This window comes from Pongo pygmaeus, chromosome X (genome assembly GCF_028885625.2).
Source record: "Pongo pygmaeus isolate AG05252 chromosome X, NHGRI_mPonPyg2-v2.0_pri, whole genome shotgun sequence".
In the NCBI taxonomy this organism is placed as follows: Eukaryota; Metazoa; Chordata; class Mammalia; order Primates; family Hominidae; genus Pongo; species Pongo pygmaeus.
The window spans coordinates 129,543,233-129,569,756 of record NC_072396.2 but is presented as its reverse complement, the minus strand read 5'-3'; positions in this window follow the sequence as shown (position 1 = coordinate 129,569,756).

Below are 26,524 nucleotides of genomic sequence, written 5' to 3'. Positions count from 1 at the left end.
ACTTTGTAAAGAACTTCTACAAAAAACCTAGAGCTATGCATCGTACTTATTGGTGAGAAACTTGAAGCTTTCCAACTAAGATCATGAATAAGACAAGAATTTCTTCTCTTACCACTGCTTTTCAATATCACGTGGAAAGTCTTAGGTAATGCAATGAAACAAGAAAAGAAAATATATACATATTGTGATGGAATAAATAAAATTGTTTTTGTTCACAGACAACATGATCATCCGTGTAGAAAATCTGAATCAAAAAAAAACCTGGAACTAATCAACAATTTTAGCAATGCTGCAGGATATGAGGTTAACACAGAAAAGTCAATCACTTTTCTGCATACCAACAATGAACAAGAGAAATTTGAAATTAAAAACACATTGCCACTTACATTGGCATCCCTAAAAAAGAAATGCTTCATATAAACCTAACAAAATATATACAAGATCTATATGAAGAAAACTACAAAAATCTCACGAAAGATATCGAAGAAGAACCTTAAAAATGGAGAGCTATTTTATTTTCATAAGTAGGAAGACTCAGTATTGTCAAGATGCCAGTTCTTTCCAACTCTGTATATTCAATGCTATATGAGTCAAAATATCATCAAGATATTTTGTGGATATTGACAAACTTATTCTAAAGTTTACATGGGGAGGTCATATACTCTGATAGTCTTTCCATATAAACCTTAGAATAGCCAAACCAATATTGAGGAAGGAAAACAATCAGGGGCCTGACACTACCCAACTTTGAGACTTACTATAAAGCTACAGTAATAAAAACAGTGTCGTCTTGGTGAAAGAATGGACAAGTAAATCAAAGGAACAGAATAAAGAACCCAGAAATTGACCCACATAAATACAATCACCTCATTGTTGACAAAGGAGCAAAAGCAATACAATTGAGAAAAGATAGTCTTTTCAACAAATCGTGGTGAAACAATTGGATATCTATATACAAAAAAGTGAATTTAGACACAGATTTTGTGCCCTTCACAAAACTTAACTCAAATGGATCATAGATCTAAATGTGAAATGTAAAGCTATAGAACTCCTAGAAGATCACTTAGGAAAAAAACTAGATAACCTCAGATATGATGACAACTTTTTAGATACAACATCAAAGGCATGATCCATGAAACAAAAAATTAATAAGCTAGACTTCATTAAAATTAAAAACTTATGCTCTGCAAAAGACAAACCAAGAGAATGAAAAGACAAGCTACAGATGGGAAAAAAATATTTTCAAAAGACACACCTCATAAGAAAATATTCAAAATATATAAAGAACTCTTAAAATTCAAGAATAAGAAATTAAAAGTCTGATTAAAAATGGGTAAAAGACCTGAACATATAGTGCAACAAAAAAGATAAACAGCAAGTAAGCATGCAAAAATATTTCAATATAATATGTCATCAGAAAAATGCAAATTATAACAATACTGAGATACCACTACATTACCTATTAGAATGGCCAAAACCCCAAACACTGACAACATAAAATGCTGTCAGTGGATCTACCATTCTAGGGTGGGGAGGGCATTGGCCCTCTTTTTACAAGTTCACTAGGCAGTGCACCAGTGGGGACTCTGGGTCTCTCCTACTAGACATAGGATTATGAGAACTACAGTTCAAGGTGAGATTTGTGTGGGGACAAAGTCAACCATATTATTTCAACCCTGACACCCCCCAAATCTCATGTCCTCACATTTCAAAACACAATCATGCCTTCCCAACAGTCCCCCAAAGTCTTAACTCATTCCATCATCAACCCAAATGTCCAAGTCCAAAGAAGGTCATTATATAATAATAATAAAAGGGTCAATTCAGCAAGAGGATATAACAATTATAAATATATATGCACCCAACACTGGAGCATACAGATATATAAAGCAAATAGTATTAGAGCTAAAGAGAGAGATAGACCACAATACAATAGTAGCTGAAGAATTCAGCACTCCACTTTCAGCATTGAATAGATCTTCCAGACAGAAAATCAACAAAGAAACATCCGACTTAATCTGCACTAGAGACCAAATGGATCTAATAGATATTTATAGAACATTGCATCCAATGGCTGCTGAGTACACATTTTGTCCTCAGCACATGGATCATTCTCAAGGATAGACCATATATTATGTCACAAAACAAGCCTTAAATCATTCAAAAAATGAGATTACATCAAGCATCTTCTCTGAACACAATGGAATAAAACTACAAATCAATAACAAGAGAAATTTTGGAAAGTATACAAACACATGGAAATTAAATAATATGCTCCTGAATGACCAGTGGGTCGATGAGGAAATTGAGAAGAAAATGGAAAAATTTCTTGAAACAAATGATAATGGAAACACAGTATACCAAAACCTATGGGATACAGTGAAAGCAATACTAAGGGGGAAGTTTATAGCTGTAAGTGCTTACATCAAAAAGAAGAAAAACAAAAAACAAACCTAATGGTGCATCTTAAAGAACTAGAAAAGCAAGAGCAAACCAAATCCAAAATTAATGAAGATATGAAATAATAAACATCAAAGCACAAACAAATAATTTTGAAATGAATAAAACAATACAAAATATCAATAAAATATAAAGTTTGTTTTCTGAAAAGATAAACAAAATTGACAGTTCTTTAGCCAGACTAAGAAAAAAACAGAGATGACTCAAATCAATAAAATCACAGATGAAAAAGGAGACATTACATCTGATACACAGAAATTCAAAGGAATATTAGTGGCTACTGTGAGCAACTACATGCCATTAAATTGGAAAATATAGAAGAAATAGACAAATTCCTAGACACCTACAGTCTACCAAGATTGAACGATGAGGAAATTCAAAACCTGAACAAATAAGAAATAACAATATCAAAGTTGAAATAAAAATTGTTCAAATAAAGCCTGAAACTCAATGGCTTCACTGCTGAAATCTACCAAACATGTAAAAAAGAACTAATAGCAATTACACTCAAACTATTCCAAAAAATAGAGAAGGAAGGAATACTTTCAAACTTACGGTATGAGGCCATTATTATCCTCATACCAAAACCAAAGACATATCAAAGAAAGAAAACTGCAGGTCAATATCTCTGATGAGTATTGATGCAAAAATAATCAACAAAATACAGCAAGCCAAATTCAGCCATATGTGAAAAAGATCATTCATCTTGACCAAGTGGGATTTATCCCTGGGATGCAAAGATAATTCAACATATGCAAATCAAGCAATGGGATACATCATATCAACAGAATAAAGGACAATATGGTCAAATCAATAGATGCTAAAATTCATAAAAAGACCTTTGATAGTTGATCAAAATTGGTGCTTTTTCTATTATTATTAATAAGTAATAATAAAACATGACTTCATAATAAACATATTTGTTGTTTGTCATATTTCTATAAATCTCTGCCCTACAATCACATAAATTTGCATAAATTATATTTTATATTATTTCCATAAAAAAGTCTAAATGGTTCTTTTATAATCACATTATTAAGTGTAATACTAACTGTAGAGAACATTTGACTAGACTCAGGAGAACTTAATCATCTTTTTATAATTTTATACATTTAATGATGGGAAGACTTTTGCATAGATGGGTTTTTGGCTTTGTACATTTCAGATCTTGCTTTTCCTCTACTATCTTCATATTTCCAGTGCTGGAAGCTGTAGCTGTTGTTCATATCACAACGTGACTCCAGGTTTTCATCTTCATGTTATATGCACAGAAGGTGGTAGGAATATACATGGAAGCCACTCCTACTCTGGGGCAGGTAATAATAACTATACATGAATGTGACTGTGGATCACATAGATATATCCTACTGAAGTCAGACTAAATAATCTCCAACTGAACTTCTTCTGAGCCAGTTCTCTAATGTGCCTGTTGTCACTTGAGTCCCATTCTATGCAAGGAAGAGTGAGTGGGGAGAAAACATAAAAAGAGATATTGGTTAAAAATACTCATTCTGTCTTGCCGGCTGCCATGTAAGACGTGCCTTTCAGCTTCCACCATGATTATGAGGTCTCTCCAGCCACGTGTAACTGTGAGTTCATTAATCCTCTTTTTTTTGTAAAAAAAAAAATATATATATATATGTGTGTATATATATGTATATATATATATATACATATATATATTTGTTTTAGTCTGTTTTCACACTGATGATAAAGAAATACCCAAGACTTGGAAGAAAAAGAGGTTAAATGGACTCACAGCTCCACGTGGCTGGGGAGGCCTCACAATAATTGTGGAAGGCAAGGAGGAGCAAGTCATGTCTTGCATGAATAGCAGCAGGCAAAAAGAGAGCTTGTGCAGGGGAACTCCCCCTTGTAAAACCATCAGATCTCCTGAGACTTATTCACTATAACAAGAACAGCATGGGAAAGACCTGATCCCATGATTCAATTACCTCCCACCAGGTCCCTCCCACAACACTTGGGATTAAGATGATATTTGGGTGGGGACACAGCCAAACCATATTATTCTGTCCCTGGCCCCTCCTAAATCTCATGTCCTCACATTTCAAAACCAATCATGCCTTCCCAACAGTCCCCCAAAGACATAACTCATTTCAATATTAACTCAGAAGTCCACAGTCCAAAGTCTCAACTGAGACAAGGCAAGCCCCTTCCACCTATGAGCCTGTAAAATCAAAAGCAAGTTAGTTACTTCCTACATACAGTGGGGATACAGGTATTCAATAAATACAGCCATTCCAAATAGGAAAAATTGGCCAAAACAAAGGGGCCACAGGCCCCATGCAAGTCAGAAATCCAGCAGGGCCGTCAAATCTTAAATCTCCAAAATGATCTCCTTTGACTCCATGTCTCACATCCAGGACATGCCGATGCAAGAGGTGGGTTCCCATGGTCTTGGGCTGCTCCACCCCTGTGGCTTTGCAGGGTATAGCCTTCCTCCCAGCTGCTTTCTCCAGCTGGCATTGAGTATCTGTGGCTTTTTCAGGTGCATAGTGCAAGCTGTCAGTGGATCTACCATTCTGGGGTCTGGAGAATGGTGGCCCTCGTTTCATAGCTCCACTAGGTTGTGCCCCAGTAGGGACTTTGTGTGGGGGCTCTGACCCCACATTTCCCTTCTGCACTGCCCTAGCAGAGATCCTCCATGAGGTCCCTACTCCTGCAGCAAACTTCTACCTGGGCATCCAGGAGTTTCCATACATCCTCTGAAATCTAAGCAGAGGTGCCCATCCCAATTCTCGACTTCTGTGCACTTGCAGGCTCAACACCACATGGATGCTGCTAAGGCTTCGGGCTTGCACCCTCTGAAACCATGGCCCGAGCTCTACATTAGCCCCTTTCAGCCATGGCTGGAGCATCTGCATTGCAGGGCACCAAGTCCCTAGGCTGCACACAGCATGGGAACCCTGGGTCCAGCCCATGAAACCATTTTTCCCTCCTAGGCCTCTGGGCCTGTGATGGGAGGAGCTGTCATGAAGACCTCTGACACACCCTGGAGATATTTTCCCCATTGCCTTGGGAATTAACATTCTGCTCCTCATTACTTACGCAAATTTCTGCAGCTGGCTTGAATTTCTCCTCAGAAAATCAGTTTTTATTTTCCATTGCATTGTGAGGCTGCAAATTTCCCAGACTTTTATGCTCTGCTTCCCTTATAAAACTGAATGACTTTAACATCACCCAAATCACCTCTTGAATGCTTTGCTGCTTAGAAATTTTTTTAAAAAGATACCCTAAATCATTTTTCTCAAGTTCAAACTTTCACAAATCTCTAGGGCAGGGGCAAAATGCCACCAGTCTCTGCTAAAACATAAAAAGAGTCACCTTTGCTCCAGTTACCACCAAGTTCCTCATCTCCATCTAAGACCACCTCAGCCTGGATTTCATTGTCCTTATCATTATCAGCATTTTGGTCAAAGCCATTCAACAAGTCTCTAGTGAGTTCCAAACTTTCCCGCATTTTCCTGTCTTCTTCTGAGCCCTCTAGACTGTTTCAACCTCCGCCTGTTATCCAGTCCCAAAGTCACTTCCACATTTTCAGGTATCTTTTCAGCAGTGCCCCACTCTACTGGTACCAATTTACTGTGTTAGTTCATTTTCATGCTGCTGATAAAGACATACCCAAGACTGGGAAGAAAAGACATTTAATGGACTCACAGTTCCACATGGCTAGGGAGGCCTCACAATCATGGTGGAAGACAAGGAGGAGCAAGTCACGTCTTACATGGATGGCAGCAGGCAAAAAGCTTGTGCAGGGGAACTCTCCCTTAGAAAACCATCAGATCTTGTGTGACTTATTCACTATCATGAGAACAACATGGGAAAGACCAGCCCCCATGATTCAATTATCTCCCACTGGGACCCTCTCACACACGCAGGAATTCAAGACAATATTTGGATGGGTCACAGCCAAACCACAACAATCTTAGCTTTACAAATTTTGCAAAACCATGTGATGATGCAAATATATCACTAGTGCTCTGTTGTGCATTAGGGTGTACCCTAATCCAATGTGACTAATGTCCTTGTAAGAATAAGATATTAGGACACAGCCACACACAGAGGGAAAATCATGTGAAGACACACAGAAAAGATGGCTATCTACAAGCCAAGGAGTGAGACCTTAGAAACCAACCCTGCTGACCTCTTTATCTTGGACTTCCAGCCTCCAAAATTGTGGGAAAATACAACCAGTCTGTGATGCTATGTCGTGGAAGCCATAGCAATTGATACAGTCCCATTAGGGTCTTTTGAGGGACCCATTCTAGTAAGGGTTTCCTGAATCTTAAGCTTCATTAGCTTCATCGTAAATCCATCTCTATCTGTACCACACAGTTTGTCACTCAATTTTGTTCTATCATGTATCACTAATTTATAATTCCCTCCAATTTTATTTTAATTGCCTTGAAGATATTGACAGTTTTCCAAGTCTTCAACATTCACTCCCATCCATGTTTTATCCCTCTAATATTCCAAGATAGGATTAGATACAGAGTGTATCTATTAAATAACATTTATTGAATTATTCATCACTTCTATATGTAATCTCACCTGGAGTTACTAAAGGTTTATTCAAGAGAGCCTTTGTCATCTCCATAAGATTAAATACTCTTCTGTGAGTCATGGCTATTTTTGCTGTACAGACGTTCACATAAATACTTGTGTTGAAAGCCAGAGTAAGTTTAGTATACTAGCAAGTGCTATCATAGGCTAAAATTAATATGCATATATATAATACTAAATATCAGGTATCAAATAAATATTTATTTATAACTAGAAGCCAGGAAACTAATTTATATCTTGGAAGCACATAAATATTATGAAAAGAAAACTACAGTAACTGATCAAATAAGCATAGAGTCATTAACTTCATTATTGTTGAGATCATGTACTACTCAAATTAATAAGTTGTTAGCACAATTTCCCAAGAGTGTTATCCTCACCCCACCTAATTCACAGAATCTGAGTATGAAAAGCAATTTTATATATGCAGAATCCTACTTTCACTTTTTCACATTTCATGATCCTGGAGGGTGCATGTAAACAAAGATTGAATTTAGAAAATAACTAATGCCTATGTAGATTTAAAAGTAACTAGAAACATCCTGAATCTTGTCCATTTGTAATGTGTTGCTACAAAATCTGTTCTTTTTATTGATGAACTTTTAAAATTAGCTTTATTTCTATTTGCTGCTGTTAAAAATTACTGTTGATTTAATTATTTTCCAGATTAATAATTTAATAGGCTTTACTCATAATTTATTAAATAAAACATACAGAGGTGTGAACGAAAATTAGTATTTTCATAGTGATTTATTTGATTCCACTGACTGTTTCCCTGTTTCCTAGGTATGATCTAGGAAACATAGTTTAAAATATCTAGATAGACATTCAAACCCTAAACTTTTCATGGTAAGCCCCAGATAGACTTTCTTATGGCTAAATAGATAAATATAATGCCACAATTGAATAAGCCAGTCTGTTTCTTCTGAAACTGAGCCGTTAACTGTCAAAAATGGTAGACATGGCAATAGTGAAGGTGTTATTATATTAGAATAATTATTGTATTATTATATATTATCTTATTGATAGGGACAGGAGGCAGAAAAATTCTAGGCAGAAAAGGGTGGGACCCTTGGAGAAGCCCCACCCTGGAGCCTGGAACCATGGCCCAAAGTGAGAACATGCATTCTTGTTTTCCTGCTTGAATGTTGCCTTTTCCAATACCTCCCATGGCCCACCCCAGCCCCCATCCTGTACCCATAAAAACCCTAGGCTCCACCAGTAGAGAGAAGAGAAGGGGAAAAGAGGAGAAACAGCTGGACGTCGAAGACTGTGGCTTGACATTGGAGAGAAGCAGCTTGACCTCAGAGGGACAGCTTGACCGTGAGACTTCGGAGAAGAGTATGGCCTGAGATGGCTGGACTTCAGGGGAAGAATACCTTCCCACTCCATCCCTTTTACAGCTCCCCATCCCGCTAAGAGCCACTTCCATCAGCAATAAAATCCTCAGCATTTATTATCCTTCATGTGAACTGATTTTTCCTGGACACCAGACAAGAGCTCGGGATACAGAAAGCTGTCACACTGACCCTCTGCTCTTGCAAAAAGGCAGAGGGTCCACTGAGCTGTTGAACACTTAAGCCATCTGTAGACAGCAAAGCTAAAAGAGCACTGTAACACATGCCCTCTGGGGCTTCAGGGGTCCCAGGCACCTCCCTAGACAGGGGCAGCACAGAGTTTTGCTCCTGCCGGCACCCAGAAGTGTTCGCTCCAGCTCCTGCACCCACTCATCTACATGCTCCCCCTCCCGTGAGGGGTTGAGAGCTGCAGGCTGAGTAAGCAAGGCATCCCTGTCCTGAGTCCCATGAAAGGGGTCAAGGAATAGTTCCTGTTTCGTCATGACGTATACCAGCAAGTTTCATCCAGCAAAAGGAATTTAAAGACGAAATAAGTACTATATCTTCCAAATATTATCATATAAAGAAAAATTATAAGTATTATTAATGTAAGAAAACAGGTGGCCAACTAGATTTTTTTAAACCATAAGGTAGAATGAAATGTACAATAAAGATATTTCAGTCAATGGGAGGCAGAATGTTTAAGGTGTATCTATGCAAATCCTCTCATCTTTTAGTTGTAGATCAATGTTTTATATATGATAAAATATTAAACGTCATGAGGATCTTGACTAAATGATTATAGCTCTAATTCTTGCTTTGTTATTTAGCCAATAACACATTGCTGTTGATGGTTTCAGCTAATGACTGTACCAAGCAAAAAATCTTGCTTCTTTTTAACCTGCAGCACTAAAAGCTAAAATGTGTTTCATAAGTGGCTTCTGCCTTGATTATCATCATCAACATATAAAAGGGTAAAAAATGAATGTATTTTCTGAGTCAGGTTCTATGATGTGAAATGCTGAAATAATAAATTATACTTTCATGGAGCCACAAGTAAAACAAAATACATGCGTGTATTTTGTTCTACTGTAATTGTGGTCATTGACTAGGGTTCCTTTAAATAAATATGTTTCCTGCTGGGCATGGTGGCTCATACCTGTAATCCCAGCAATTTGGGAGGCCACGGTGGAAGGATCCCTTGGTTTAGGAGTTTGAGACCAGTTAGGGCAACACAGTGAGACCTCTGTCTCTACAAAAAATAAAAAATTAGCTGTGCTGCTACACTCAGCCTGAGTGACAGAGTGAAACCCTATCTAAAAAAAAAAAAAAAAAAAAAAAAAAAAAAAAAACACACACACAGAAAATAAATAAATGAATATTATGTTTCTTGATTATAAACAGAGTATATGCTTATCGTAGAAAATTGGGAAACTTTAGAAGTTTAAATCTAATTCTCTATATACCATTGTATTCCACTTTCTTTTTTTCTCCCACATTCCGTATCTTACATATTTTCCCACGTATATTATAATTCTTTGTAAACATTTTCAGAGTTCTATTCTAATGGTAACTTACAATAATGAGGCTAAATAAAGGTTACACATAGAAACATATTAGATATATTTAAAAGTAAATATACTATGTTAAAAAAGAATGCTTGTAATCAGAGACTGTTAGTGTTGTTTGTTAAACAATACCACATTTTTAAACAATTATCCTTTTTAGTGTTATTCATTTACTTGAATTCCTATTTATGGAAATGAATAACTGTGAATAAATGTGTCCAGCATACAACAAAAGTATTCCATTAATAATTCCTTAGAAATATTTTAGCTGTGGTAGAAGTGGGAGCACACTTCAAATTCGGACTTCTAATTGATAATCGAAGTTTCTAGCTAAATGAATGTAAACATACAGTAATTCAAATACTCAGCCACATGACTTTTTAACACCTTAAATTTGGTCTTCCCTAATTAAGGAACTCATTATGCTAAAGTTTCAGGTAATATATATTTCAAGCATTTCACTGAACTTAGGTCAGTTGCTTGGTTTTATTTTTGGCAGCCTATTCTGATATTTTCCAGACCATGTTTTAAAATGTTATGAGAAAGACTATAACAAATTAGTGAACTATCTGTTCATAAACCTGTTCTGAATCTTTACCAATAATTAAGACAAATATCCAACTTTGTTCTTGATGTAGTTCCCTTGGAATAGAAAATAGTTGGAATCTTGAGATTAGTTTTAACAAAACCAATTCTGAGAGAGAACAGGTGGCTTAAAGAGGAAGAATGTGTACTTTGAAAGAGACTAAATCTTTTTACATCCATAAATAGTATCCAGTCACCTAGTTGTTTAATTCTTCAAATTTAAATGCTTTTGGCTATAAAAATATTACATCTAATAATTTTGAAGTATGCTTTCTGTAATGCGGGATTTTTTTTTATTTTAAAATGTCTTAACACGGAGAATGTCATTGTGAATTATGAAACTTTTCTATATTTAATTTTATTTGGTGCCATGGGCTATGAGAAAGACTTTACTGAAATAAAGGTTAATAATAACTTCACTTTAACCGTAATTATTTTTCTTTCTTTCTTTTCTTTGATTTTTTAAAGTAGCTAATCATAGTTGAGTGCCCTTTAAATCAGGAGACCAATGACACTTTGTTTCCATTTAACAGTAAAAACCTTATTTGATCTTTGACTTTTTTATGAGATGAATTTATATTTTCCAGACTAACATGCATGACAACATAATTCTCTATACTCATTAATATTCAACTTTGCTGCTTTAATGGGAAAAACCAGGAGAAATATAATGGCATCTGCTTATCTAAGGCATTAGTAACTTTTGCTAACATAAAAAAACCAACAATACATTTTTGAGGAATTTACTCAAAGTTTATTTGTAAAGAATATAAAAGAAGGAATATCAGTATTTCCCATATATTCGAATAAATGGTTTTTATAATGTTTTTGAAATATTCAGATGATTAGTGTCATTTATTCAGTATACCTATATATTATTAACAGCTTTATTGAAATATAATTCACATATCATAAAACGCACCCATTTAAAATGTACAAGCCAATGGTATTAAGGATGCTCATAGAGCTGTGCAGTCTTCACCACAATCAATTTTAGAACATTTTCCTCCTCTAATAAAGAAACTCCGTAACCATTAGTAGTCATCGCCCATTTCTCTTCCCTCCCTCGCCTTCCCATCTTCTCCCTCCACTGCTTGGGCCCAAGCAATCACTTTGAATTATAATAAACATTAATTGAGCACTTGCTATACCTCAGACTGTCCTAAGTGGCAAATACGTATTAACTCATTTAAGTCTTTTGAGGTAGAAACTTCGAATATTAAAGAAACATAAATAAATGTGTCTAATTTACTTGTGGGCTTAATCTTTTATTTATTCCATGTGTATATTACCATTAAAATGGAACTCTGAAAATGTTGCTGTAGAAAACATTTAATGGCACAAGAAAGTGCATATGATTTAATGCTTAAGCTCTGTATATAAGATTATATTAGTTCTGGTATACATATATATAATATATATGCATGGTTGTATCTATATGAACATATATGTATACCATGTAACGTTATATATACATATATACGTATATATATAAAACATATATACGTATATATGTTATAGAGAGAGAGGGAGAGAGAGAAGTGGAAAGAGAGAGTAAGTTCACCAAATATTCATAGTGTCCTCGCTAGGTAATGGACTTTCAGGTGATTTTCATTTTCTTCTTTGAACTTTGCATGATGATTTATACCTGGCAACACCCACAACTTAGCCTGACAATAGACTATTAACAAAAATCATATGAAAGATGAAACAGGACTGACAGGGAACTGTGTTGTATTTTAGTTGTTAATATGCCAAAGCAGAAGAAAGACTAGGCTATAAGAATTGTTGATCCAGCTTCAGTTAATATTCTGGTGATCTAGGAGCTATAATTAGTTCATAGTGAAATGTTCAGGAGACAATCCAAATATTTTACTTTGTTCTAGTGAGCCAAATAATCATATACATACTCCTTACTGATCCATTTCTACTCTTCTAAAATTAGGTTTAACTATCCAAAGCTAAAGATAGAAAAAATATAATTCATTGGCACTTTTCAACTTTGTCCTATATAAGTCCAAAGAGGCCCATTTAATTCTGATCCATATTTAAAAGGACTTGAATAAAGTATAAAACATTAGGAAGAGGTGATTATCTCTTTGTGAGAATGTATATATTCATCTGAATTACTAATTTGGAATTATGATTACATATAGTAAAGGCAACATATTTAGGTTACTGAAAGCCTACTACATAAGCCGGTGTTTTTCAAAGTGTGACTCCCTGGATCATCTGTATCAGAATCATCTGTAGTACTTGTTAAAAATGCAGAGTGCTGGGTCCCCATCCCAAACTAAGTGAATCCAAATCTCTGGGAGTGAGGACCATATTCAAATTTTCAACAAGCCCCCTAAGTGATTTGAAAGCACACTAAGTTTGAGAATTACTTTCCTAAACGGAAGATTTAGTCTCTGACAATGAGATATCATTTATATTCACAATATAGATCCACAATGGAGGATGCATTTGTACTGTAAAAACCTGAATTAGGTACTCAGTTGTCTCTAAAGAACACAAAACTGAGGACAAATCCCTGTCATTATGCATCTCAGGATAACTTAGACTAGCGCATCTCAGATTTGGGTGATTCTCAGAATTTCCTGGGCAGTTTTTAAAAGTATGAATTTTCACACTCCACACCACATCTACTGATCCAGAATCCCTGGGGGCAGAGTCTGAGAATCTTTCTGATTTTTAAACTTTCCAGGTGATTTTAATGACCAGCTATGTTTGGAAACCACTGGCCTAGACTACATGGTAGTCTAAGGGTTTCATTATGAACTAGTTATCCTAGAAGCTAATTTTTCTAGGCCCTGAATCTGCCCTAAAATGAAATCATGGTTTTTGTTTTGTTTTATTTTTTAGGAAATTGATCAAAATGCTGGTCGTTATGACATCTTGTAGAAACTTGCTAAGGGGTGTGGCAGTGTATTACTGGCCCCACTGACATTGATTTCGGCTAACTGCATTGTGCAGATAGACTGTGGCACCTTGGTTGTATTAAATCTTAACAGCCAATATGAGTGAGCTACTGTGAGTAGCTTATATGTGCAAAAGGCCAAAAGATTAAACATTTAAAGCTAATTTGACTAAGTTTATTTCCCACTGAATTGAGAGGTTAGATTGAGGTTCATGAACATTAATTATAAATAAAATTAGATGAAAACTGGAAATTCTCCCAAATTAGGGAAATATAAGAACAATTACACAAGAAGCCTCTGAATAACTATGCCTAACCTCTCGAGATAGGAAAATCTAATATTAGCTTCCCTATTTTATAGATGTGCAAGTTGAGGTCTAGATATTAAGCAATTATTGTGTAAGATGACCTATGGCTATTACAATCATAGGGCTTAGACCAGAAACGAAGTCTTCCGTCTTTTAATGTTTTTCTCCCACTCTATGATGCTACCTTCTTCATTAAAACCCATTCAAGGTGACAAAACCTGGACAGATTACTTTTTTACCTTTAGGAGAAATAAAAGGAAGGAAATGTCTTTAATTGGAGTTTTTTCCCGAATTCCAGGTTCAGTGAATGCTGCCTTTTATAAGAGCAACTCATTTTCAGAAGAGTTTGTTTAGTCTAAACCCTTGTAGATTAATCAATCACTTATGCTACAAATCAAAGTGCACAGCTGATGCACTTTGTATTATAAATGTTTCACACTGAAACATTTAAAGCATTAAAAAGACAATAATCTTCATTGATAAATAGAGTTTCCAACTACTAATATGTTACTTCATAAAAAACATTTGTCAGTAATATTACAATTAAAACAAACAACACTGCGTAAAACTGCCCCAGATATTTCCATTCACAGGCAGCTAACAAAAAGAAACCAAAGTGCCATGACCTTGTTAAGCACATGGTTATAAGAAGAAAAAAATATCAGCAGTCAGTATAGAAACGTTAAGGATGAAAGAGGATTATAAAGATGTTATTAAATAAGGAATTGAAAACTTAGGTCTCACTGCCCTCACAAAGATATTATTAGGTTACTGACCAAAAAAAGGGGAAGAGCATTTTGAAAAAGAACCTAAGTCAGAAGAGTGATGTGGGATGAAAGTAATTATTTTTATTTTGGAAGAAAACCCTTTAGATTCTGCTTACTTTGTGACATTTTTTACTGGCACCAAATACTCAAATACAGATCCACCTTTCCAGTCCAGCAAGAAACCTTCTGATATGCAAAGCAGCACATCGGTGGGATTTGGAGAATTTCATTCAATTTAAATCAAGGACTTACACTGGACCTTTAAAATCATTTCCCTTGCTGAAGGACAAGCCCTTTCTAGCCCATAATTGTGCAGTGGAAGCTTCCAAATAGGAACTTGATATTAACAAAAACAGTATAAGTGTGTCCGGAATTGGTGGGTTCTTGGTCTCACTGACTTCAAGAATGAAGCCGCGGACCCTCCCGGTGAGTGTTACAGCTCTTAAGGTGGCACGTCTGGAGTTTGTTCCTTCTGATGTTCGGATGTGTTCGGAGTTTCTTCCTTCTGGTGGGTTCGTGGTCTCGCTGGCTCAGGAGTGAAGCTGCAGACCTTCACGGTGAGTGTTACAGCTCATAAAAGCAGTGTGGACCCAAAGAGTGAGCAGCAGCAAGATTTATTGCAAAGAGAAAAAGAATAAAGCTTCCACAGTGTGGAAGGGGACCCCAGCGGGTTGCCAGTGCTGGCTGGGGCAGCCTGCTTTCTCTTATCTGGCCCCACCCACATCCTGCTGATTGGTAGAGCCCAGTGGTCTGTTTTGACAGGGTGCTGATTGGTGCGTTTACAATCCCTGAGCTAGACACAAAGGTTCTCCATGTCCCCACCAGATTAGCTAGATACAGAGCCTCCACACAAAGATTCTCCAAGGCCCCACCAGAGTAGCTAGATACAGAGTGTCCATTGGTGCATTCACAAACCCTGAGCTAGACACAGGGTGCTGATTGGTGTGTTCACAAACCTTGAGCTAGATACAGAGTGCCCATTGGTGTATTTACAATCCCTGAGCTAGACATAAAGGTTCTCCACGTCCCCACCAGACTCAGGAGCCCAGCTGGCTTCACCCAGTGGATCCCGCACCGGGGCTGCAGGTGGAGCTGCCTGCCAGTCCTGCGCCGTGCACCCGCACTCCTCAGCCCTTGGGTGGTCGAGGGGACTGGGCGACGTGGAGCAGAGGGTGGTGCTCATCGGGGAGGCTCGGGCTGCACAGGAGCCCATGGAGGGGGTGGGAGGCTCAGGCATGGCGGGCTGCAGGTCCCGAGCCCTGCCCCGCGGGAAGGCAGCTAAGGCCTGGTGAGAAATCGAGCCCAGCGCTGGTGGGCTGGCACTGCTAGGGGACCCAGTACACCCTCCGCAGCCGCTGGCCCCAGTGCTAAGCCCCTCATTGCCCGGGGCCGGCCCTGCCGGCCGGCTGTTCCGAGTGTGGGGCCCGCCAAGCCCACGCCCACCCGGAACTCCAGCTGGCCCGCAAGCGCCGCGCACAGCCCCGGTTCCCGCTCGCGCCTCTCCCTCCACACCTCCCTGCAAGCTGAGGGAGCCGGCTCTGGCCTTGGCCAGCCCAGAAAGGGGCTCCCACAGTGCAGCGGTGGGCTGAAGGGCTCCTCAAGTGCCGCCAAAGTGGGAGCCCAGGGAGAGGAGGCGCCGAGAGCGAGTGAGGGCTGTGAGGACTGCCAGCACGCTGTCATCTCTCATAAGCGGGTTTTGAACCTTATCAACAAACCCTTTCTTGATCAAAGCTGACTTTATACAAACCAGATTTTTGTACAATATTTATGTGTGCCTAGAGAGTAGTAGGCATTATAAACACAATGAATAAAATAAAATATATTTGGCCATATACACTTCTGTGCTTAAGTCCCTGGGGAGTGAATGAAATGGTTAAGGAGGTATATTCATGTTTTTAGGCTACTTACAGCATAACTGCTTGAAGAGGTTAGTACCTTAGTGGGCTCTCTAAACTTGTAACTTACTCCTAAGGAGCGGCTAACTGGGCGTATTACCTCTAAATTATATAAAAAGCTTCATCTATTGCTAAAGGTACAAGGGGAGTATTATTCTAGATATTCTAGGAATACAGTCAGCATGAAATAATTTTAGCCTACCTGGAAAACAATGCTGCAGAAACTGCAGTGGGCCATACCAAAGGAAGAAATGGGAGGTAAGGTACCTGGAATAAGTAAATGTTCTTATTTTCTCACAGGAAGAATTATTTAATAGCTCAGCTAAGGGTGGGACTCCCTTGCTCTGTCAAATGTTATATGAATAAATGTATCTTCCTAGATCAGTATTTGGTATCATTGTTATATTTGAGTTTTTCTTACATTCTGAAAATATTTACACTGTTGCCATCCAGTTGTGTTTTAAAATGCAGGTGTTGTGGTTTCAGTAAATATTGTTGTGTTGTTGTTTCTCTGTTTTTGCTTATTCTTATAGCAACATGTCTTCTATTTAGAAATACAGGCAAGGAAAAAGAAGAAAAAAAATATTCAAATCCTGCCACCTACACATAAACACTATTAACATTTAGTGTTCTTCCATTCACTTTTCAGTACAGATAGAAATATTTTGTTTTAAAAAATGCAAGTTCAGATATTGAGTAATTGATATGATTGAATTACTTCCTGATTGTATATGTTCTCTTACCCTCACATACAAAAAAAGTCTGTCCACTGACATATATGGAGACCTGTTCATATAAATGTTTAAGTGAATATTAAAGTTCGTATATCTCCCTGTTATTTTAAATCAGGAATGTATATTTAATTTGGTATTCAAAGAGGTATCAATTAATGGATAGATGATCTTTAAGACAGAATCATTCAAAATGAAATAATGTCTATAATAGTTTCTTTCATGAGAGTCAAGATTCAGTGTTTACTGTGTATTGAGCCTTAAATTAGAATTTTATCATGTATGTTTACATAACTATTTTGATTAGGAAAGAAAGAAAGAGAAAGAAAAGAAAGACGAAAGAAAAAGGAAAGAAAGGAGGAAGGAAGGAAGGAAAGAAGGAAACAGAAAAGAAAATAAAGGAATCAGAAAAAAGGTTTGTTTGTTTTTGCCTCTAGCATGAGGAATTCCTTATTATTTAGAATTTACAATAATATATCTGTGGCAAAATATAACCTGACTGATTTACTATGCAAAACGATTGTGAGAACTAGGCATGACACATCGAAGCAGTGGGGCATCTGACTCAAATCTGAAAAAGATACACTTGGGTGGAAATGACTTTTAATCTTTTAAATTAAAAGTAGAAAAATAACTATGGCATTCATGCCCAATGGAAAAAAATACAATTATAGCTTTGTGATCTACAAAAAGAATGTTGACTATGCTCCAGTATGCATGCATTAATATTTTTATTTGCTGGCTAAAAAAAAATTCTATGGGACCTATTCTTCCATTGATGCATGAAGAAATTATATAAGAAAGTAACTCTCAAATGAATCAGTGAGAGAGCACACCATTTAGCATTTTACAATTCTCTTTATTCATTCATTCCATTTCCCAAATGAAAATGCCCCAAACCTCAGAATCAGAATCTATGAAATTACAACCTACAATACCATGCACTTTCCAGGAAAGTGCTATGTGCTGGCACTTTGTGTATCTAGATATGCTTATCTTTGAGATTTTGGAATATTTAAATGCATTATGCTTTGAAGTATCCTTTTTGAGTTACCCACATTGAAAACATTGAGACAATACTTGCACGGCACTCTAGTTTCTTCAGTTATAGGCCACACTCTTCCCCATAGTATTTTGCAGGGCTTTTACTGGCAAAGAATTTCTCATTGCTTTCATATTTCAGATATTGGTTTACAGGAAATTCATACACCCTTGGAAAGTTCTGGGAAAAGGCAGTACACATTTGTGCAAACCATTTTTAAAATTAAAAATGTGTGCATGATATAGAGAAGTTAATTATGTTGCATACAAAGCACTGCTGCAAGTTGAAAGTTATTTGAAGGATTTGGGAACGTGACTAATAAACACATTTATACAATCAAAAATTTCAGTTGAACTATCAGGATTTTATTATAGATCTTTTGCATAGCAAACCAATTGAAAACATTTACATAAATCAATAATCAAAAATTCTAACACTACTTCACTGTGTGTCAGTAACACAAATAGATCTTTAGAAATTTCTGATGGAGATGAAAAATTGGTGATACAGAATCAGGGAGTGAGAAAATGTCTAAAGAGATTAGAGTACCTAGCCACAGGATCCTTAAAGAAATTAGACTCTATTTGCCTGAGATAGTACTTTCACACCACCACTCTTATCAGTTGCATTAACACCTCCTTTATCTAGAAACGGCTAATTCAGAATCTCTGATAGTCAAGATGGATGTGGAACTGAGATTTGCCTTTGTAATAACTATAAAAGAATGATTTTCTATGTAATTAAGTGTTTAAATCAGATAGCAGAAGAAATGTTCAATCTTATAAGCATGCAAGGTTTTCAGGCCCTCTTTAAACGTCATTTTAGTTGTTCATATTTCCTTCATTATAAAAGTGGTATGGAAAACTTGGAAAAAATAAAAAAGTACAAAAAGGAAAATCAAAATCTTCCATAATCTAATAATCCAGAGATAGGCATAACTGGTATTTTAGGCAACAGGGACTGGCAAACTGTTTAAATAAAGAGCCGGAAAATAAATAGTTTGGCCTTTGTGTGCCATATAAGTTCTCTGTCACTTAACAGTTTTTCGTGTTGTTGTTGTTGTTTTCTTTTTAACAACCTTTTTAAAATGTAAAAAACATTTTTAGCTACAGATCATACAAAAACATATTCCAAACTTGGACTTGGCCAATTAGCTCTTGTTTGCCAACCCTTGTTTAGTGTATATCCCTAACAGTAATTTTTCTCTTACAGATTATGTTTTTAGATATAAAATATCTTAAATATCAAAAAATAATATTTACAATACTAAGGTTTTTGGTCCTACATGAAAATTGTGTTCTTGCAAATCTACTCTACCAATCTTGCAGAAATGTCCAAATATTGTAGTTCCTCAGATAGTCCATTTCTCAAACTGAGATTTCCTGAAACAGCACATTTTAAAATACTAAAGAATTTTTTTAAATTAATTTAGTCTAGCCTTTCCTACATCCTTCTTAATTTGGTATTAAAGATTTATGAGAACATGTTTTCTCCCTCTAATCTAAGCACTATATTCTTTATCCATAGGAAATATCTTTTGAGATTTTAGTATTTAACCATTATTATGAATGAAAATTTAACTATCTCTTGTAAAAAGCATTTTTTTCTTCTTAATAACTAGTTGGGGTTAATATGGTAGGCATAATAATGCCTTCCCAAGGATGTATACATCCCAGCTCCTGGAACCTGTGAAAATGATACCTTACCTGGCATGAGGGACTTTGCAGATGTGATGAAGGGTAAGAGATAAGAGATTATCCTGGATTATCTGGGTATGTAATCACAAGGGTTCTTAAAAGTATAGAACCTTTCCAGGATGTAGTGAGAGAGAGAGATGACTACAGAAACACAGCTAGATGTGATAGTGCTAATTTTGAAGATGGAAGGAGAGACCGCGAGCCAAGGAATACAGATAGCCTCTAGAAGCTGGAAAAGGAAATGAAACAGATTTTCCCCTAGAGCCTCCAGAAAGGTACATAGTCCTGCTAACTATCTTGAATTTAACCCATTGAGAACTTTTTTGGACTTCTGACCTACAGAGCTGTAACACAATAAATGTTTTATTGTTTAAACTATTACATAAACTTGTTATGACATCTGTTATAGCCAGTTAACAATCTATTTGCAGACCATCCTTATTTCTTTATTTATAATCTGCTTTCTTTCAAAAAGGTGAAAATAGTGTAGAAGGATGCAAACCATAAAACATGATAGTATAAATTAAATATAGGTATGAAAGGGGAAAACACAAAATAAGAATAGGAACCTAAAATGAAACCTAAGACTGAGGCTAATACAAAACTACAACTTATAGATGCATATTATTGCAAGTGGGCTCTAGGCTTTCTAGTAGCCAATGCAAAGAGGGAAATCTTATGAGTTCCGTAATTTATGATATCATAGTATTATATAACAACAGACTATTTTCTCAGAAGAACTTCAATTTCACTTGAAACTCAGTCCAGATGAGAATTTTTCCTGAGAGAGTTTATAACATACAGACACGCATCACTTAAAAACGGGGATATGTTCTGAAAAATGTGTCATCAGGCGATTTCTCATTGTGTGAAGATCATGGAGTGTACGTACACAAACCTACATGTTGTATGTAGTCTACTCCATTATATAGCTGTATTATAATCTTATGGGACCACTGTCATATATGTGTTCCATCATTGAAATGTCATTATACAAAACATGACCGTATTATGCAATGATGATGTGCTCAACAATTTTCATATGTCCACGAGTCTATGCTAAATTTTACCATTAGTGTTATTTCAATAAAAACAATTTGTTTTACAATTTACCAAATCAATGTAACAGTGATCTAAGTAACAGCCTCACAGCATTCTTGATCTATAGGCAGCTCACTGATCTTACCTTTGACTCTTTCAAAACTGGCATAGCTAACTGGGAAATAAAATCTGTTATTTTAGTAGATTCATGGTCTTTTCATAGTAATATGGTTTGTTTCTGTGTCCCCACCCAAATCTCATGTTGCATTGTATCACCATTGTTGCAGGAGGGACTTGGTGGGAGGTGATTGGATCATGGGGGTGGATTTCCCCCCTGCTGTTCTCACGAGTTCTCATAAGTTCTGGTTGTTTGAAAGTGTGTACTTCAATGTACTTAAATGTAAGTTAGGAGTACTTCCCACTTCTCTCTCTCTCTCTCTCTCTCTCCTGCCACCATGAGAAGATGTGCTTGCTTCCTCTTTGGCCTTCTGCCATGCTTGTAAGTTTCTTCAGGCCTCTCAAGCCATGCCTCCTGTGCAGCCCGTGAAACTGTGAGTCAATTAAACCTCTTTTCTTTATACATTACCCAGTCTTAGGCAGATCTTTATAGCAATGGTGAATGGACTAACACACAGCCAGATTTCCTTCTTCTGCACGGAACAAAATTTCTTTCTCCCTGCATATTTTTAAAAGTTGAAAATTCAATATAGTACAAGTAGAAGAGATTCTTAGTAGGGGGGAAAAGAAATATGGAGTCAACATTAAAGAAATGTTAGCTACGTACAATTCATTGCAAAATGCTTTTTAGGTCAGAAGAATCGCTGTGGCTTCATTTAGTTACACAATTCTGTCTCAAATTCTACTGGTAAAGTAGTAACAATAACAGACTGGCTTTGACCAGAATTCAGGAAGATCTTTGATCTTATCCCCTGTATTATCTTCCTCCCAAATACACAAATCCCTTTTAATACATTGTAGAAGAGAAATGAGTGACAGAACTACTGAAAAAATATTTAAAAGTTTGCATTAATTTATATAACTAGATACCATCCCTTTTTTCAATTATGGTGTTTGATGGGTGAAAAAAACATAATTTTTATTGAATACTTAAATTCTGATGATACATTTTCTATTTCAATATTGTGAACCATTGAGATAATTAAATTCTAGAAATTGATAAATGTAAGTTAGGAGTACCTTATTTTCTTTTAAAATATGGAGCTACATTTTCATACTTAGGGATTTTCTAGTCTTTCTAACTAAAATAATATGTTCCATTGTTTAACATTCCAGAATCAGAAATATTGCATCAGCCATGCAGATGGAGAAAGCACTAGAGTTACAATCAGATTTAAAGAGAAAAAGTAGTTACCAAAGAGCCATAGGGATGAATGCACACAGAAGGGGCAGAACATGCCAGATTAGAATTGACAGATTGCTAAGAATAAAACTGAGCAATAGCAATAAAGTAATATTCTTTCAATCGTTTTTTCAAGTCATATTTTTACTTGTAGACTCTGACATGTTTTACACATATACTTAGTCAATCTCTGAGAATGTGTCAGGTGCCAAAGAACATAAAAACTAGAGTCCTACATAGGGTGAGGTTACTCTACAAAGCAAGACAAATAAACCCTTGAAAGAGAAGGGCACTTGGAAAAGTTTACAGGTACCCAAGGCACAGTGGCTTTTTCTGGAAAAAAAGGGGAAAACAAACCATGCAGATTCTTTTCAGCTATCTGGCCTGTGACCATGCAATTAGCCTTCTGGAGATATCCTGCCTGGTTTCCTAGACGATACTAAAACACTCTTTTACTGTTCTTACTTTTTTGGCCAATAGCCCTCAATCCTGCCCTGGAGTCCTGCCATTCTTTTTGTTTTCTTGGCTTATTAAGAAGCTCTAATAAACTTATGTGGACCCAACAGGCATACATGGACAGCTTCAGAGGTTTGCTTCCCAAACTCCCTGAAATTGTCTGCAAAACGTGTCAGAATGTACATTTCTTTGGGGGAAAAGGTGTATAGCTTTTATCAGATTCCTGAAGGAATATGTTACACCAAAACCTTAAGTAGTATTGATTGAGTGTCCATATATATGCGGTGACTTGTACTTCATTTTGGGGAAACAGAGGCATATAATAATGATGGCTATAGTGTTTGCAACACCTTACATACTATCACACATTACATGGATTATAAACTACTTTTGTACGAGTGTCTATCCTTGAAGAGCTTATATCGCAGTTGGGACAAAAATATATCCACTTCAATTATCTATTAAACATTCATTAAGTTTCTACTGTGTGCTAGGCTCTATTCTAAACACACAAAATACACCAGTAAATAAAACAAAGATCTCTGCCCTATAATATCATCTTACATTCTGCATTTAACAAATGTAAAACATGGGAACAGTTTGAAAACAATATATATGCTTATATAAAGTGAATAGCAAAATGCTTATAGGGTGTAAAGGACTTCAATTTAGAGCTCTGCTCTTAAAGACAGCACTGTCTTGTATCATAAATACCCTCCCTCGAATACTGCTTTCTACTTTCAAATCATGTTAATGGAATCAAGTTTGAAGCTTGTCTGGCCTTGAATCTTGGACTAGCCTTGATAAACATTATATTTTACTACGGGTCATCTCCAACATCTCCAATATCTGGTTGATTTCAACACAAAAACCCAAAGGTGAAATTGGTGAAAATTTCTTTATCTTACCCTTTCCCAGAATGATACATTATTTCATAGCGATACAAACATAGACCATGTACATTACAGTCTATCTTTTCCTGCTTGGGTTTTATGCCCTACTGGCACTGTGCCTAGTACAAATGGTAAACAGCACAGTACAATTTTTTCTTTCCAATTAATAAGAAGGCAGCACTTTATTTTTAGGAGCACAGAAAATAGAATGTGCATAATTATTTAAGTTGTGAATAATACCAAGAAAAAAAGTATTAGGTGGCAAAGCCTAAGAAACTTGGATGATGATATATATCAAACTGTACAGATGAAATAAATTTTATTGATAGTAATTATTTAATACATAGTTTCTGTGTTATTAAAAAGTTATACTAGAGAAGGGAAAGCTGATATGTTAAAATATTATAGTAATGTTTAATTATAAATATTATCTTATTATATATTATTTTGTATTTTTCTTTTTAATTCACCTGTAATGATACAAGATAAATATTCTGTTTTGTATACATTTAAGGAGTACAAGTGCAGTTTTGTTACATGGATATACTGCATAGTTGTGAAGTCTGCACTTTTAGTGTAACCATCACTCAAATAATACACACTGTACTCACTGAGTAATTTCTCATTCCTCACCTCCCTCCTACCCCCACCCCCCTTTCAAGTCTCCAATATCTATCATTCCACACCATATGTCCATGTGTACATATTATTTAGTTCCCATTTATGAGCGAGATGGTTTTTAACTGTTTCTGAATTATTTCACTTGAGATAATGGCCTCCAGTTCCATCTGTGTTTTTGCAAAAGACATGATTTCATTCTTTTCAATGGCTGAATCTCTTCCATGGTGCTTGCGTGTGTGTGTGTGTGTGTGTGTGTGTGTGTGTATAACATTTTCTTAATCCAATCATCCATTGATGGACACGGTTTTTGACTCCATATCTTTGCTATAGTGAATAGTGTCACAATAAACATATATGTGCAGGTATCTTTGTGATATAATAATTTATTTTCCTTTGGGTAGACACCTAGTAATGGTATTGCTGGGTGGTTCTATTTTTAGTTCTTTGAGATATCTCCATACCGTTTTCCATAGAGGTTGTATTAATTTACATGCCCACTAACAGCGTATAAGCTTTCCTTTTCTCCACTCACCAACATCTGTTCTTTGGTTGGGTTTTTTTTTTTTTGTTTTTTCTTCGACTTTTTTTCGGCCATCCTGACTGGTGTGAGATGGTATCTCATTGTGGTTTTAATTTGTGTTTCTTTAATGATTAATGATGTTCATCATTTTTTCATATTCCAGTTGGCCATTTGTATGTCTTCTTTGGAGAAATGTCTATTCATATCCTTTGCCCACTTTTTAACGGGGTTATCTGAGTTTTTTTGTTGAGTTGTTTGAGTTGCTTGTAAATTCTGGATATTAGTCCCCTGTTGGGCGAATAGTTTGCAAATATTTTCTCCCATTCTGTATGTTGTCTTTTCACTCTGTTGATTATTTCTTTTGCTGTACAGAAGCTTTTAGTTGAATTAAGTCCTATTCGTTTATTTTCGTTCCTTGTGCTTTTGAGGTCTTAGTCATGAATTCTTTGCCTAGACTAATCAATGTCCAGACAAGTTTTCCCTTGGTTTCCTTCTAGTATTTTTATACTCTCAGGTCTTATACTTAAGTCTTTAATCCATCTTGAGCTGATTTTTGTATATGGTGAAAGACAGGGGTCCAGTTTCATTCTTCTGAATATGGCAATCCATCCCAACACCATTCTTCTGAATATGGCAATCCATCCCAACACCATTTATTGAATAGAGTGTCCTTTCCCCAGGCTATGTTTTTGTCAGCTTTGGCAAAGATCAGTTAGCTGTAGATACATGGCTTTATTTATGGGTTCTCTATTCTGTTCTCTTGACCTGTGTATCTATTTTTATGCCAGTACCTTGCTGTTTGGGTTACTATAGCCTTGTAGTATAATTTGAGGTCAGATAAAGTGATGCCTCCAGTTTTGTTGTTTTTGCTTAGTATTACCTTGGCTAGTCCAGCCCTACTACATATTATTGCTAGTGGACTTTCTGTCTCCTAGGCTGGACTAGTTATTCTCCCTAATCTAAGCTTGAATATGGAATTGCCAATGTGTTTTTTGTAGGCTGTTTGGTAATCAGGGAGAAAAATCTGATTTTCCCTTGTCACAGGCTACATCCCCTATCCAATAACGTGCAAATGTAGTTTCTAAGGGAATGTGGAGGACTCAGAACAGAGTATCCTAGGGGAAAAACAATATTTCTCCTAATAAATGACCAAAAGATGTCAACTTCTTATACAAAAGAGAGTACATATGTCTTTGAATCATGCTCATAACTTGAGATTGCAAGAACCTTACCATTTTTATTCTTCCTGCTCACTCATCTTCTACGGAGAATTCATATTCATTTATCCCTGAATTCTCAATTCCTGACATCACAGAAGGTGTTAATCTTTTCTCTAAGGGTCAGAATGGGTTCTGGTAAATCATAAAACTGATATTCTGGGAAGAATTTCTGTAATCGCTCTTCTGAGTTCTTTGTTCCTTTGTATCTATGGAGGAAAGAAAAAAAATTCCCTTTACTAATTGTCTTTCTTTCTCCTTAGAGTGCCAATTTCATTTAGTGGGACTATTTAAAACCCATTCTTTAGAAAATGATTTCTGTCATTCTGTGTAATATCTAGTTCTTGTGGGGTTCATTATACAGGTTTTCCACTGTCACTTTCTATCCATGTGACACACAAACAACACTTTCTCTTCTCAATTCTTATAATACATCTTTAATATACCTCTACTCTCTACTACAAAAATATATCTACTTTTCCTTTAAATCCCATCCCTTTATCCGTTGTCATTTTTAGATCT